The sequence below is a fragment of the Castor canadensis genome, chromosome 12 (assembly GCF_047511655.1).
Source record: "Castor canadensis chromosome 12, mCasCan1.hap1v2, whole genome shotgun sequence".
NCBI lineage: Eukaryota > Metazoa > Chordata > Mammalia > Rodentia > Castoridae > Castor > Castor canadensis.
In genome coordinates this window covers 57,300,282-57,314,873 of record NC_133397.1, presented here as the reverse complement: position 1 = coordinate 57,314,873, position 14,592 = coordinate 57,300,282, and positions in this window count along the sequence as shown.

Sequence of the window (14,592 nt, the reverse complement as noted above, 5' to 3'; positions counted from 1 at the left end):
ATTTCCATCTCCTTAAACATTTAACAAATGTATTAGCATATAATAATTGTCTATATGGGGTACTGTGCAATAATTCAGTATATGTTCACAAAATGTACTGAGCAAATCATGGTAATTGATATTTCTACCACCTTCTCATTACTTTGTGTTTGGAGCCCTTGAGCTCCTCTCTTCTAGTCATTTATAAAATATATAATATTTTATATATAAAATGTCATTGTGAGCAGTCCCCTTCTGTGCTATAGCCCACCAGAACATATTACTTGTATCTGCTTTTTGGTACCTATTATCCAGCCCCTCTCTAGAGACTCCTCCTTACCCCTTTCTCAATCTCTACTATGTATCCCAATAAACTTTTTAAAAGAAGATATAGAGTTAACCTAAGTGCACATCAGCAGATGAATAGATAAAAAAAAATGTGGTATATATCCACAATGGAATTATTCAGTCATAAAAGACAATAATATCCTATCATTTGCAACAAAATGGATGAAACTGGAAGGCATTATTTAAGTGAAACAAACCAGACACAGAAGGATAAGTACTGGATGCTCTCTTTCATATGTGGATGTTAACCAACAGTCTTTATAAGAGGTATTCTTTCTGTATTCTTTTTGGCTGTAGGTTCTTCAAAGTGAGGTTCTGTCAATAGCAGCAGCAGAAGCCTCAGAATAACCTGAGAACTGGTTAGATATGCAAATTCTTGCTTGGGACTCCAGACCTACTTCCTAAATGGTAAAACTATTGAAAACAGGCTTATTTTAGTTGGCGTAACAAGGTCTTCTCTTGTGAGTATAGAAGGCACACCATATCTTTAAAAGGAAACTAACCACTAAAACTCAAGCTGCCCTAGACTTTTGCAAGTAGGCCCCAAAATAACATGAGCAAAAGTGCCTCTGCTCCTGGCTTTCCTACATCTCACATGCTGTTCAACAAGTAACATCAGGTAGGCTTCCTTCTGACTTGCTATGGAAGTTCCACAAAACTTTGTTAAAAGAGCACATACAAGGAAACAATACAAATAATAGTAACTCCAGAGACCTGCTGTCCTTTCTTTAGAAAATTCCAAAACCAGAGTGCAGAAATTGTCCTGATGGACTCTAAGCCAGAGGAAAATGAAAAATAGTTGTTCTTTCCCCTATAATCCATGTTGCTAGGTAAGGCATTGCACAGCAACAAAAAGCCAAATAAGAATTGGCTTTCCCCCCACCTAATGGATTCACAGCAGCATCTTTGCTCTTTTTCTCCCCCATGTACTCTCTCAGGTGACTGATGCAGAAGGTTGCCTAGGTGACATGGTTGCTCAACAGAAACTGAAGTGACAACCTTGACATTGTGTTCTCCTAGATTTCCCAGCCATGCCCCCATCTTCTGCTTCTTTTCCTCACCACTCCTATACCCCCAGGGAGTCACAAAGGACTTGTCCTCGGACAGCATTTTCAGATCTTGTCTTTTTAGAGTGAAAACAGCTCCCCAGGTGATTGTGATGTCCTACTGTCCCCCCATTCCCACATAACATAAGACCCACTGGTTTCTATTTACCAACAATCCCCAAGCCCAGAGTTGGGATGCAACTTGTCCAAGATCACACAGCTAAATACAGAGTGGGGAGAACCCAGGACCCATGATCTCCACTTCTATGCTCTTTTTGCCAAAGCATTCCTCCCATTGTAGACAAGGGCTTTTAGGTAATGCCAAGTAGAGAACAAATAGTATAGAAAGATACAGTTCCAAGAGAAGAAAACAAAGAAACAACAAAAAAAGATTAAATGTTGGAGTCAGCTTTCCCTCTGCTCTAGGGCAATTGTAGCTGCTTATAAATGCATGCAGAACAGAAGAGCCAGGACTATGGGAGGAATGTGCCTAAGTATCCTCCTCTGGATGCAGAAATGGACAGAACTGAGATCCCCAGACTTCTCACCCCCCTCTCCCCCCAGAGCTCCAGACCTAAGAAGTCTCAGCTGGGCGGTCAGGAAGCAAGGGTTCAGGATAATAAACCTCACCCAGTTCTCCAAAAGTTTTGAGCCACTTCCTGCTCCTTCCCACTGCAGTTGTGCATGAGGCCTTTCCAGCTGGAAAGAAATTCATCAAAATGTCAGGGAGTGGAGCTAGAGAGGATTTGAATGTTTTAAGATACACTACTTGCTTTTCCAAATTCTCTGCCATGAACTTAATAATGCTTTTATAATTAGAAAAACAAAAACTTAAGAACTCTTCAAAAAAGGAAGGTGATGGCTCTTAGCCACCTTACAGAAGGAAACACTCTTCAGCCTTGACATTTTCATGAGCTCTTCCTGCTTTGCACAATGGCTGAAGTGATGGAGTGATGCCTCATGGCATCTGAAGTGAAAGAGCCACAGGGATGTGGGACGTGTAAAGGGCCACAAGAACTCTTCTCTCTTGCTAGCTTACTTCTTCCTGGAAGACATTTTTGGAATATGATTCTATTCATCCATTCATCATCTCACTCCTCTCCTCCCTTACCTCTTCCTCCTTCTCTATGTTGAGACCCATTCACCCATTCTAAACTGCCAGGTTGTTTTCTGGTATTTTTTGGGGGGTGGGGTTAGGTGTACATATTTATGTTGAGGCAAACCTGTGAGTATTCAATTGCTTAGAATGTGAAACAGATGCCACAGCTAAGGACTGGCCCTTCCTTGCAACTTGGTCCTTGAAACAATTTTAATCCTCCCTTTTTCAAAACTGAAAGCTGAAACAAAGTGACATAAACATGCAAGGAGGTGAAAGCTTAGTAGCTATTTTCAATCTGAATTATTTGTTTCTTGAGGTTCTGCAAGTGATTTATGCCATCTCTGGGCACGTTCGACTGCCACTTGGCCCCCCAGGGGCAGAGATGGATCTGATTACATGTAGGGGGTGGCTTTTCTTGTGTGCTTATTCCCTTGCGGAGCCCCATGGGATGTTCTTTTCCTGGGATGCCTGGCGGAGCTTGCGGCATACTCACTGTGTGTAGCAGTCAAGGGCTGAGCAGCCCAAACAGACACATGAAAATTTCCAAGACCCCTACTCCCCAGGCCAGGTCTGCAGAAGAACCTCCTAAAGCTTTTAGTTCTTAAAAGACTAGACCCACTGTCCTCTGTATGTGAAGAGAGTATCTGGCCTGCAATGAGAGGAAGCAATGTGGATTCAGTGCGAAGTCACTTTGGTCCTGGTCTCCATCTGCATTTGTATAAAGGCACCTTGCCTTTGTACACCTTACCTAGTTTAAAAGGGATGATGACTTGGTCACTTTTAATTGGATATTGCTTTGCAGGGGGTAGAGAAGGGTGATGGGTCTGGGATTTATGAACATAAATCAATCATCAAATAAAAATAAAAACAGAAAACAGTCATAAAGGCAGAGGCTTGGGACATGAATTCCTTTGTTTTGTCCCTACAGACACAGCCTGCATGTTGCAGAACATGTTCCCTTTTGGAATTTGCCCTAATTTAAATATCTGAATTGTCTGTTGATGAAATACCAAAGGGCAGAGTTAAAAATATCCCTTAAAGAGAGGCTTAGCTCTAGAAAACACTGGTTTTCTCTACCAGGTATATACAGTATGCAGGAATTCCGTGGGAGCTGGGAGAAATTCTTTACCATTTCTCTGACATTGGGATTAGCCTCACTTTACAGATGGGAAGGCAGAACCTTCCACAGGGGAAGACCCAACTGTCACACAGCTAACTGGCTGCAGAGCTTCTGTTCTTTCCATTGTCCAGGCTGGCCTAATTCTAACAGCCTCCATTCACTACTCATCTCCATCAGCACTTTTAGAAGGGATAGTGTTCTGTGTCCTAATGACTAGGTGTCCCTGGCAACCTGCATAGGCTACCCATCATTTATTCCCCAGCAAAACAATATTTCATTTGACTGCAATTCCCACTCTCTGTAATACATGGCACTGCATTTCCAGAGCCTCCTACCCAGCCATTCTCATCAGAACCAGTACATTGGTGTGGATGGTTGAAGTCTAACAAGGAACCAATACAGAATGTGCAAATTGCCACTCACTGGGACATGTGGTTAACACAAGTGAGAATGTGCTCAAAAAGGGCACTGTTGCTTTTCTGGGAAATACCCTTCCACACCAATTACTTTTAAATGTTATCTCTGATTAACTATGTGCTGTCTTCTGTCTCTCCCTTCTTTGTTTCCTCTTTCTCTTTTTCTACTTCCCAACCCCTGCCATCCCTTCACCCTTCATTAAAGTCACCTTAGATAGCCTCACATCTCTCTCCTCCTGTATCTTAATTGTTTAGTATGTCTACTGTTGAAAATGATTAGGAGTGGTGAACCAGTCAGTTGGGAATATGGTCTAAAACTCTCCCTAAGCTGAGAGGAGACATCACCACCTGTGTTCCAGCTTTGGCACATGGCTGGCGGCAAATTGCAAGACCGGGAGGTCACAATCAGGAAAACAGAAACACATTACATTTTAATAATCACCTACCTTTTCAATAGCTTGGTGCTTTCAAATGTCACCTTCAGTTACAAGGAACGAAAATCAACCAGCAAGCCCTCTCCCTTTCCACTCAGCAACAAGAATAGCAGACAACTAGTGACAATTGTCAAAAGGAAAGGGCCAATAAATATGAGCTACGGGCTAGAAGCAATTCAGCAAAATCAAGCTCATCAACTTCCCAGCATGGATTTTATTTTATTCTAAATCAGATACTCATTAATGGGGACCACTCATTGAATTATCATTTTATTTACACTAGAGAAATGCGAGACACATTGCCTGGTGAGGGAATAAAGCAGCTCGCTCTCATGCTGCTCAGTTGTAGGTATTTCCTTCTGTAGCCTCCTGAATTTTCATGCTAATCGAAAACACACAGGCCAGATGCTCACTAGTAACAAGTTAAAATGGCACTGGAAAGTAAACAAATTTCTTTGATTTTAAAAACAAAACAAAACAAAAGAACATACAGATGACAGGCAAATAGTGAAAATCTGACCTGCCCATAGACATCAGAATCCAGCCATAGAGATTGTGCTACCAAAGGAGGACCATGGAGCAGCTCTCTTTAGGGTTCCTGGAGAGTGACATTATGCCAGGGTTTGAGACAGTGCCTTCCTTCTTGTCATTCTACTGGAACATAAGTCCTTAGGGGTTCTGGCCCTCCTTCACAGGGCGTCTTCCCAGCTCCTGTAGTAGAGATCAGTACACACTAGGAGCTCAATAGATGTCTGTGGTGTGAATAATCATTTGAATCTTGGGAGGTGCCCCATCTTTGTTAAATGTTAACGATATTTTAATTCACTTACAATCAACAACATTTTTAGTCTGTAGACAAGAACATCTAAAGCCCTCTCCTCCAGCCCCACTCTGATCTGTTGTGAATACCAAATTGAGTGAAGTCTTCTTCCACTATTCCACTACTCATTTTCTTCTCTAGTTTTTTAATTAACTGTGTACAAAGTTCAGCATTCTAGGTACTAATCATCTTTGGCAATTCGCAATATGGAGAATCTTTCATATCTTCAAGACTCTAAGGAGTCTACTCCTCTGAGGATGATGTTAGATCAGGTACTATGCAGTGAGTTCCAGATACAACATTTTTTGTTTTAGATAACAGAGATACTTAAGAGTTGATGCCTGTGTTGGTTAGCTTCCTGTTACTATAACAAAGTCCCTGAGATAATCAACATATAAGGAGGAAAGGATTATGTTGTCTTGCAGTAATTTTGGAGGTTTCTGATCAAGGTCATTAGTTCCTGTTAATTTGGGCCTATGGCAGCATTACATCTTGACAGAAGCTTGTGACTATTCATCTCATGATAGCCAGGAAGCAAAGAGAGAAAGAGGAATTGCCTGGGCTCCCAATATTCCCTTCAAGGACATACACTTTGATTTAACTTCCTTCCACTAGGTCCTACCTCTTAAAGTTTCTACCATCTCCCAATGGTGCCACAGGCTGGGGACCAAGTCTTCAATACATGGGCCATAGGGGTGCATTTCAGATCCAAACTATAGTCATGCCTGTTCTTGGATAAGGTTATATTAGGATCCTAATAATAACTACCTCATGAAATTGATGTCAAGGTAATGTGATAATTATATATATAAAACAATTGCCTTTTTCAATAAGAAGTGACTCTACAGCAGCATGACTTTCTCCGTGATACTGTCTATCACTGCTTAGCGGCTCCCGCTTCTCAAGACCTCTGAGGCATCCTTCCCTTATTCATCCTATCCTTAGACAAGATGTCTTCTTGATAAATGGATGTGTGTGTGTGTGTGTGTGTGTGTGCGTGTGTGTGTGTGTTTGTGTGCATGACACCTTGCTATAATCAGAGAAAACCCTCTGAAACTCTAAAAATAAATGAATATCTAGCAAGAAGCAGTTAAAAAAAACCGAAATGTATGAGAAATGTTTGAGGATTTTGGAGAACAACCCATGTACAGATGGTGTTTAATGTCCTCTAAACACCAAATGCTGGTTCTCATGCCTGGCTTCTTGTTGTTATTTCTTGGTCACTTTGAACTGACTTATCAAATCGAATGGATTCCTTGATACATATGTTGGCATTTTGAGTCCTGGTGGGAACAAGGCTTCCCATTTGTTTCAAGTTTCACTCTTAAGAAATGTTTATAAAAATCCTACTTAGAAAAGGAATCTCAGTCAAAACCCACTTTGACTTTGGTCTTTACCCATTTCAAGCAATGATGCCAACCACCAGGCTTCTTATTAAATAAGAAAGACTCCAACTGGCTCCATTCTCCACAGGGAAGTTGGTTTAGATTCATGGAGGTGACAGCAGGCAAGCTGTGGGTAATATAAGTTCTAAAAGTAGGATATTGAGACTTTGGGTATTAGGGCACCCAATAAATAACATCCCTCTTCCTCACCAAAGTCCTGAACCAAGTGAAAAAAGATAATCACTTAACATATTGAGGTAGACCTACCATCTTTTGCACAGATAAGATCCAAGGGAAAATACTGGTTAGGGTGACAAGAAAGTTCACTTGATAACTTCCTAAATCCCCCTTGTGATGGTTTGCATATGAAATGTCCCCAACAGGCTCATGTGTTGAATGCTTGTTCTTCAGTTGTTTAGGAGGTAGTGAAAACTTTAGGAGGCAGGTCCTAGTTGGAGGAAGCAGGTCACTAGAAGCATGTCCTTGGAAGCTTATCCTGTCAGGGACCTTTCCTGTATCCTCTCTCTGCTTCTTGTCTGCCCTGAGTTGAACAGTTTCCTCCACATGCATATTCTGCTACCTTGCTGTTCTGCCCCATGTTCTAGCACAGAGACAAGCAACTATGGACTGAACCCTCTTGAAATTGTGAAGTGAAATAAATCTTTCCTCCCTTAAGTTGTTTCTGTCAGGTGTTTTGTCACAGTAATGAGAAAAGTAACTAATACAGAAAATTAGTACTGAGAGTGGTGTCATTGCTGTGACTATTGATAATGTAGCTTTTAAGCCATTAGAATTGGGTTCTGGGAAGAATTTGGAAGAGTTTAGAGAAGCAGGCTAGAAAAAGCCTAGGATTCTAAAAGTAGAGATTAATGAGTGATTCTAATGAGAGTTCAGAAGAGTAGAATGCTGATAGAAATGCAAACAGTAAAGTCTAGGCTCATAAGGTTTCAGATGGAAATGAAGATTCTATTGGGAAATGGAGTACAGACCATGTCATGTTACATCTTGGCAAAGAAAAAATTGTGCACATTTTGTCCATGTCTTAAGATTTTAACTGAGGCTAAATTTTAAAATAATGAATTAGTTTGGTGGTGGAAATTTTATTTTATTTTATTTTATTATTCATATGTGCATACAAGGCTTGGGTCATTTCTCCCCCCAGCCCCCACCCCCTCTCTTACCTCTCACTCCGCCCCCTCCCTCTCCCCTCCACCCCATCAATACCCAGCAGAAACTATTTTGCCCTTATTTCTAATTTTGTTGTAGAGAGAGTATAAGCAATAATAGGAAGGAACAAGGGTTTTTGCTAGTTGAGATAAGGATAGCTATACAGGGCATTGACTCACATTGATTTCCTGTGCGTGGGTGTTACCTTCTAGGTTAATTCTTTTTGGTCTCACCTTTTCTCTAGTTCCTGGTCCCCTTCTCCTATTGGCCTCAGTAGCTTTTAAGGTATCTGCTTTAGTTTCTCTGTGTTAAGGGCAAAAAATGCTAACTAATTTTTTAGGTGTCTTACCTATCCTCACCCCTCCCTTGTGTGCTCTCGCTTTTATCATGTGCTCAAAGTCCAATCCCCTTGTTGTGTTTGCCCTTGATCTAATGTCCACATATGAGGGAGAACATACGATTTTTGGTCTTTTGGGCCAGGCTAACCTCACTCAGAATGATGTTCTCCAATTCCATCTCCATTTACCAGTGAATGATAACATTTCGTTCTTCTTCATGGCTGCATAAAATTCCATTGTATATAGATTCCACATTTTCTTAATCCATTCGTCAGTGCTGGGGCATCTTGGCTGTTTCCATAACTTGGCTATTGTGAATAGTGCTGCAATAAACATGGGTGTGCAGGTGCCTCTGGAGTAACCTGTGTCACAGTCTTTTGGGTATATCCCCAAGAGTGGTATTGCTGGATCAAATGGTAGATCAATGTCTAGCTTTTTAAGTAGCTTCCAAATTTTTTTCAGAGTGGTTGTACTAGTTTACATTCCCACCAACAGTGTAAGAGGGTTCCTTTTTCCCCGCATGATCGCCAACACATGTTGTTGGTAGTGTTGCTAATGATGGCTATTCTAACAGGGGTGAGGTGGAATCTTAGTGTGGTTTTCATTTGCATTTCCTTTATTGCTAGAGATGAGCATTTTTTCATGTGTTTTTTGCCCATTTGAATTTCTTCTTTTGAGAAAGTTCTGTTTAGTTCACTTGCCCATTTCTTTATTGGTTCATTAGTTTTGGGAGAATTTAGTTTTTTAAGTTCCCTGTATATTCTGGTTATCAGTCCTCTGTCTGATGTATAGCTGGCAAATATTTTCTCCCACTCTGTGGGTGTTCTCTTCAGTGTAGAGACCATTTCTTTTGATGAGCAGAAGCTTTTTAGTTTTATGAGGTCCCATTTATGTATGCTATCTCTTAGTTGCTGTGCTGCTGGGGTTTCATTGAGAAAGTTCTTACCTATACCTACTAATTCCAGAGTATTTCCTACTCTTTCCTGTATCAACTTAAGAGTTTGGGGTCTGATATTAAGATCCTTGATCCATTTTGAGTTAATCTTGGTATAGGGTGATATACATGGATCTAGTTTCAGTTTTTTGCAGACTGCTAACCAGTTTTCCCAGCAGTTTTTGTTGAAGAGGCTGCTATTTCTCCATCGTATATTTTTAGCTCCTTTGTCAAAGACAAGTTGGTTATAGTTGTGTGGCTTCATATCTGGGTCCTCTATTCTGTTCCACTGGTCTTCATGTCTGTTTTTGTGCCAGTACCATGATGTTTTTATTGTTATTTCTTTGTAATATAGTTTGAAGTTAGGTATTGTGATACCTTCTGCATTGTTCTTTTGACTGAGTATTGCCTTGGCTATTCGTGGCCTCTTGTGTTTCCATATAAATTTAACGGTAGATTTTTCAATCTCTTTAATGAATGTCATTGGAATTTTGATGGGAATTGCATTAAACATGTAGATTACTTTTGGGAGTATTGACATTTTTACTATGTTGATTCTACCAATACATGAGCATGGGAGATCTCTCCACTTTCTATAGTCTTCCTCAATCTCTTTCTTCAGAAGTGTATAGTTTTCCTTGTAGAGGTCTTTCACATCTTTTGTTAGGTTTACACCTAGGTATTTGATTTTTTTTGAGGCTATTTTAAATGGAATTGTTTTCATACATTCTTTTTCAGTTTGCTCATTATTAGTGTATAGAAATGCTAATGATTTTTCTATGTTGATTTTATATCCTGCTACCTTGCTATAGCTATTGATGATGTCTAGAAGCTTCTGAGTAGAGTTTTTTGGGTCTTTAAGGTATAGGATCATGTTGTCTGCAAATAGGGATATTTTGACAGTTTCTTTACCTGTTTGTATTCCTTTTATTCCTTCTTCTTTCCTAATTGCTCTGTCTAGGAATTCCAGTACTATGTTGAATAGGAGTGGAGATAGTGGGCATCCTTGTCTGGTTCCTGATTTTAGAGGGAATGGTTTCAGTTTTTCTCCGTTAAGTATAATGCTGGTTGTAGGTTTGTCATATATAGCTTTTATAATGTTGAGGAACTTTCCTTCTATTCCTAGTTTTCTTAGAGCTTTTATCATGAAATGATGTTGGATCTTATCAAAGGCTTTTTCTGCATCTATTGAGATGATCAAGTGGTTTTTGTCTTTGCTTCTGTTAATGTGGTTTATTATATTTATTGATTTTCGTATGTTGAACCACCCCTACATCCCTGGGATGAAGCCTACCTGGTCGTGGTGAATAATCTTTTTGATGTGTTGTTGAATTCAGTTTGCCATTATTTTGTTGAGGATTTTTGTGTCAATGTTCATTAAGGAGATTGGCCTATCGTTCTCCTTTTTGGAGGTGTCTTTGCCTAGTTTTGGGATAAGTGTAATACTGGCTTCATAAAATGTGTTAGGCAGTTTTCCTTCCCTTTCTATTTTGTAGAACAGTTTAAGGAGGGTTGGTATCAGTTCTTCTTTAAAGGTCTGATACAATTCAGCAGAGAATCCATCAGGTCCTGGACTTTTCTTTTTGGGGAGACTCTTGATTGATGCTTCAATTTCATTTTGTGTTATAGATCTATTCAGGTGATTAATTTCCTCTTGGTTCAGTTTTGGATGATCATATGTATCTAGAAATCTGTTCATTTCTTTAAGATTTTCAAATTTATTTGAATATAGGTTCTCAAAGTAGTCTCTGATGATTTCCTGGATTTCCATGCTGTTTGTTTTTATCTACCCTTTTGCATTCCTGATTCTACTAATTTGGGTTTTTTCTCTCCTCATTTTAGTCAGGTTTGCCAGGGGTCTATCGATCTTGTTTGTTTTTTCAAAGAACCAACTTTTTGTTTCATTAATTCTTTGTATGGTTTTTTTTTTGGTTTCTATTTCATTGATTTCAGCTCTTATTTTTATTATTTCTCTCCTTCTATTTGTTTTGGGATTTGCTTGTTCTTGTTTTTCTAGGAGTTTGAGATGTATCATTAGGTCATTGATTTGGGATCTTTCAGTCTTTTTAATATATGCACTCATGGCTATAAACTTTCCTCTCAGGACTGCCTTAGCTGTGTCCCATAGGTTCCGGTAGATTGTGTTTTCATTTTCATTGACTTCCAGGAACTTTTTAATTTCCTCTTTTATTTCATCGATGATCCATTCTTCATTAAGTAATGAGTTATTTAGTTTCCAGCTGTTTGCATGTTTTTTGTCTTTACTTTTGTTGTTGAGTTCTAGTTTTACTGCATTGTGATCAGATAGTATGCACGGTATACTTTCCATTTTCTTATATTTGCTGAGACTTGCTTTGTGCCCTAGGATATGATCTATTTTGGAGAAGGTTCCATGGGCTGGTGAGAAGAATGTATATTGTGTAGAAGTTGGATGAAATGTTCTGTAGACATCTACTAGGTCCATTTCATCTATTACATATTTTAGATCTTGGATTTCTTTATTGAGTTTTTGTTTGGATGACCTATCTATTGATGATAATGGGGTGTTAAAGTCTCCCACGACCACTGTGTTGGCATTTATATATGCTTTTAGGTCTTTCAGGGTATGTTTGATGAAATTGGGTGCATTGACATTGGGTGCATACAGATTGATGATTATTATTTCCTTTTGGTCTATTTTCTCTTTTATTTGTATGGAATATCCTTCTTTATCTCATTTGATCAATGTAGGTTTGAAGTCTACTTTGTCATTGATAAGTATTGCTACTCCTGCCTGTTTTTGGGGGCCATTGGCTTGGTAAATCTTCTTCCAGCCTTTCATCCTAAGCCTATCCTTATTTCTGTCAGTGAGATGAGTCTCCTGTAAGCAACAAATTGTTGGAGCTTCCTTTTTAATCCATTTCATCAAGCGGTGACTTTTGATGGGTGAATTAAGTCCGTTAACATTAAGTGTTAGTACTGATAGGTATGTGGTGATTCCTGTCATTTAGTTGTCTTAGCTGTTTGAAGGTTTGATTGTGTGTACCTAAGTTGAGGTTACTTTCTACTTTCTTGCTTTTTCTTTTCCTGTGGTTTGGTGCTGCCTGTCTTTTCATGGTTAAGTTGGGTTTCACTTTCTGTGTGCAGAATCCCTTGCAGAATCTTTTGTAGTGGTGGCTTTGTGGTCACATATTGTTTTAGTTTCTGCTTATCATGGAAGACTTTTATTGCTCCATCTATTTTGAATGATAGTTTTGCTGGGTAGAGTATCCTGGGGTTCGAGTTATTTTCATTCAGTGCCCGGAAGATCTCACCCCATGCTCTTCTTGCTTTTAATGTTTCTGTTGAGAAGTCTGCTGTGATTTTGGTGGGTTTACCTTTGTATGCTACTTGTTTTTTCTCTCTTACAGCCTTCAATATTCTTTCCTTGGTTTCTGAACTTGTTGTTTTAATGATGATATGTCATGGAGTAGTTCTATTTTGATCTGGTCTGTTTGGTGTCCTGGAGGCCTCTTGCATCTGTATGGGAATATCTTTCTCTACATTTGGGAAATTTTCCATCATTATTTTGTTGAATAGATTATGCATTCCCTTTGCTTGCACCTCTTCTCCTTCTTCGATGCCCATGATTCTCAAGTTTGGTCTTTTGATGGAGTCGGTGAGTTCTTGCATTTTCTTTTCACAGGTCTTGAGTTGTTTAATTAATAGTTCTTCGGTTTTTCCTTTGATTACCATTTCATCTTCAAGTTCTGAGATTCTGTCTTCTGTTTGTTCTATTCTGCTGGATTGGCCTTCTGACTTGTTTTGCAGTTCTGTTTCGTTCTTTTTTCTGAGGTTTTCCATATCCTGGGTGGTTTCCTCTTTAATGTTATCTATTTTTGTCCTGAGTTCATTTGTCCGTTTATTCATCATGTTCTCTCTTTCACTTTGGTGTTTATACAGTGCTTCTATGGTTTCCTTTATTTCTTCTTTTGCTTTTTCAAATTCTCTATTTTTGTTGTCTTGGAATTTCTTGAGTGTCTCCTGTACATTTTGGTTGACTCTATCCAGTATCATCTCTATAAAATTCTCATTGAGTACTTGTAGTATGTCTTCTTTTAAATTATTCTTGTGGGCTTCATTGGGTCCTTTGGCATAGTTTATCTTCATTTTGTTGGAGTTTGGATCTGAGTTTCTGTTTTCTTCATTCCCCTCTGGTTCCTGTACTAATTTTTTGCTGTGGGGAAACTGGTTTCCCTGTTTTTTCTGTCTTCCCGTCATTGTCTTTGGTGTTGTTACTGTCCCTGTACTGTATGCAATTAAGTATTTTCTAGCTTGTAATAATAACAATGGTAATATTTAGAAGGGAATGGTGAGCTGAGATGGAAAGCAAGAAGTTAAAGTAAAAGGGGAAAAGAAATACACAGACAAGAGGGAGAAAGCAGAACAAGGTTTCAGACAAGAAAGTTTCAAAGGTATAAACAGGGAGTGTTAGTATACTAAGTGACAGTAAGCTGAACAGACATTAGAGAGACAGAGAGAGGATTGCAAAGCAAAACTAAAAAAAAATAAAGATAAGAAAAATAAAAAATAAGTAAATGAAAGAAATATCTATATATAAAAATGAATTAAAATAAAATGGAAAATAGAAAATTAAAAAAAAAAACCAAAAAACCTCCAAGTCAAATGCAATGAAGTTTCAGTCTTAATAATTTGGGTGTCCATCTCAGTCTCCAGTCCTGGAGATGGTGCCTCAGATGTTGTTCTGTAGTTGTCTCATCAAAGGGGACACATAAAGTAGAACAAAACTATACACCACGCACACAAACACACACACACACACACACAAAAACCCACCAAGTGTCCTAAGTTCAAATGCAGTACAGTTTCAGTAAGTTTTTCAGCTTGCAGGTATAATTCGGTTGTTCTCTCATCAAAGGTAGGGAGAAAAAGAAAAAAAAGAGTCTGGAGACAGTTCTGAGAATGGTATTTGCAGCTGTGGCTTGCCTGCCCGCTGCTGTCATCCTGCTGTTGCTGGAGGCATTGTTTATCCAGATCTCTGGGGTGAGCTTAGCACTCACCTGACCCCACAGGCTTTGTTTGTTCAGAGTTCTCCTGTGCGGGAGCCTCTGCTACAAGCTTTCCCCTTTCCAAGCACTGGGAAAGGTGACACTGCACCCGCATTGTCAGGCCTGCGTGTTTATTTACAGTTCATGTGGGAGGTGGGTCTTCCTCCTTCTCCTGTGAAGTTTTCCTCCCACTGCCACTTTCACAAGCTTTCCTGCTCCTGATTACTGGGTGGTGCTGCTGCTCCTGCCAGCCACCATGTTTGTTTACAGTTCACGTGGGAAGTGGGTCTTCCCTCCTCTCCTGTGGAGTTTTCCTCCCTCTGCCACTCTCACCAGCTTTCCCGCTCCTGGTTGGTGGGCGCACGCCCCGCCCCCGCTCCCACCAGAGGCTCTCCGGCCTGCCTGGCTTGTTTATTTATAGTCCCGGGAAGGGTTCCCTTCCCCCAATCTTCATTGCTCAGTGCGCCCCAGCCTCTTTC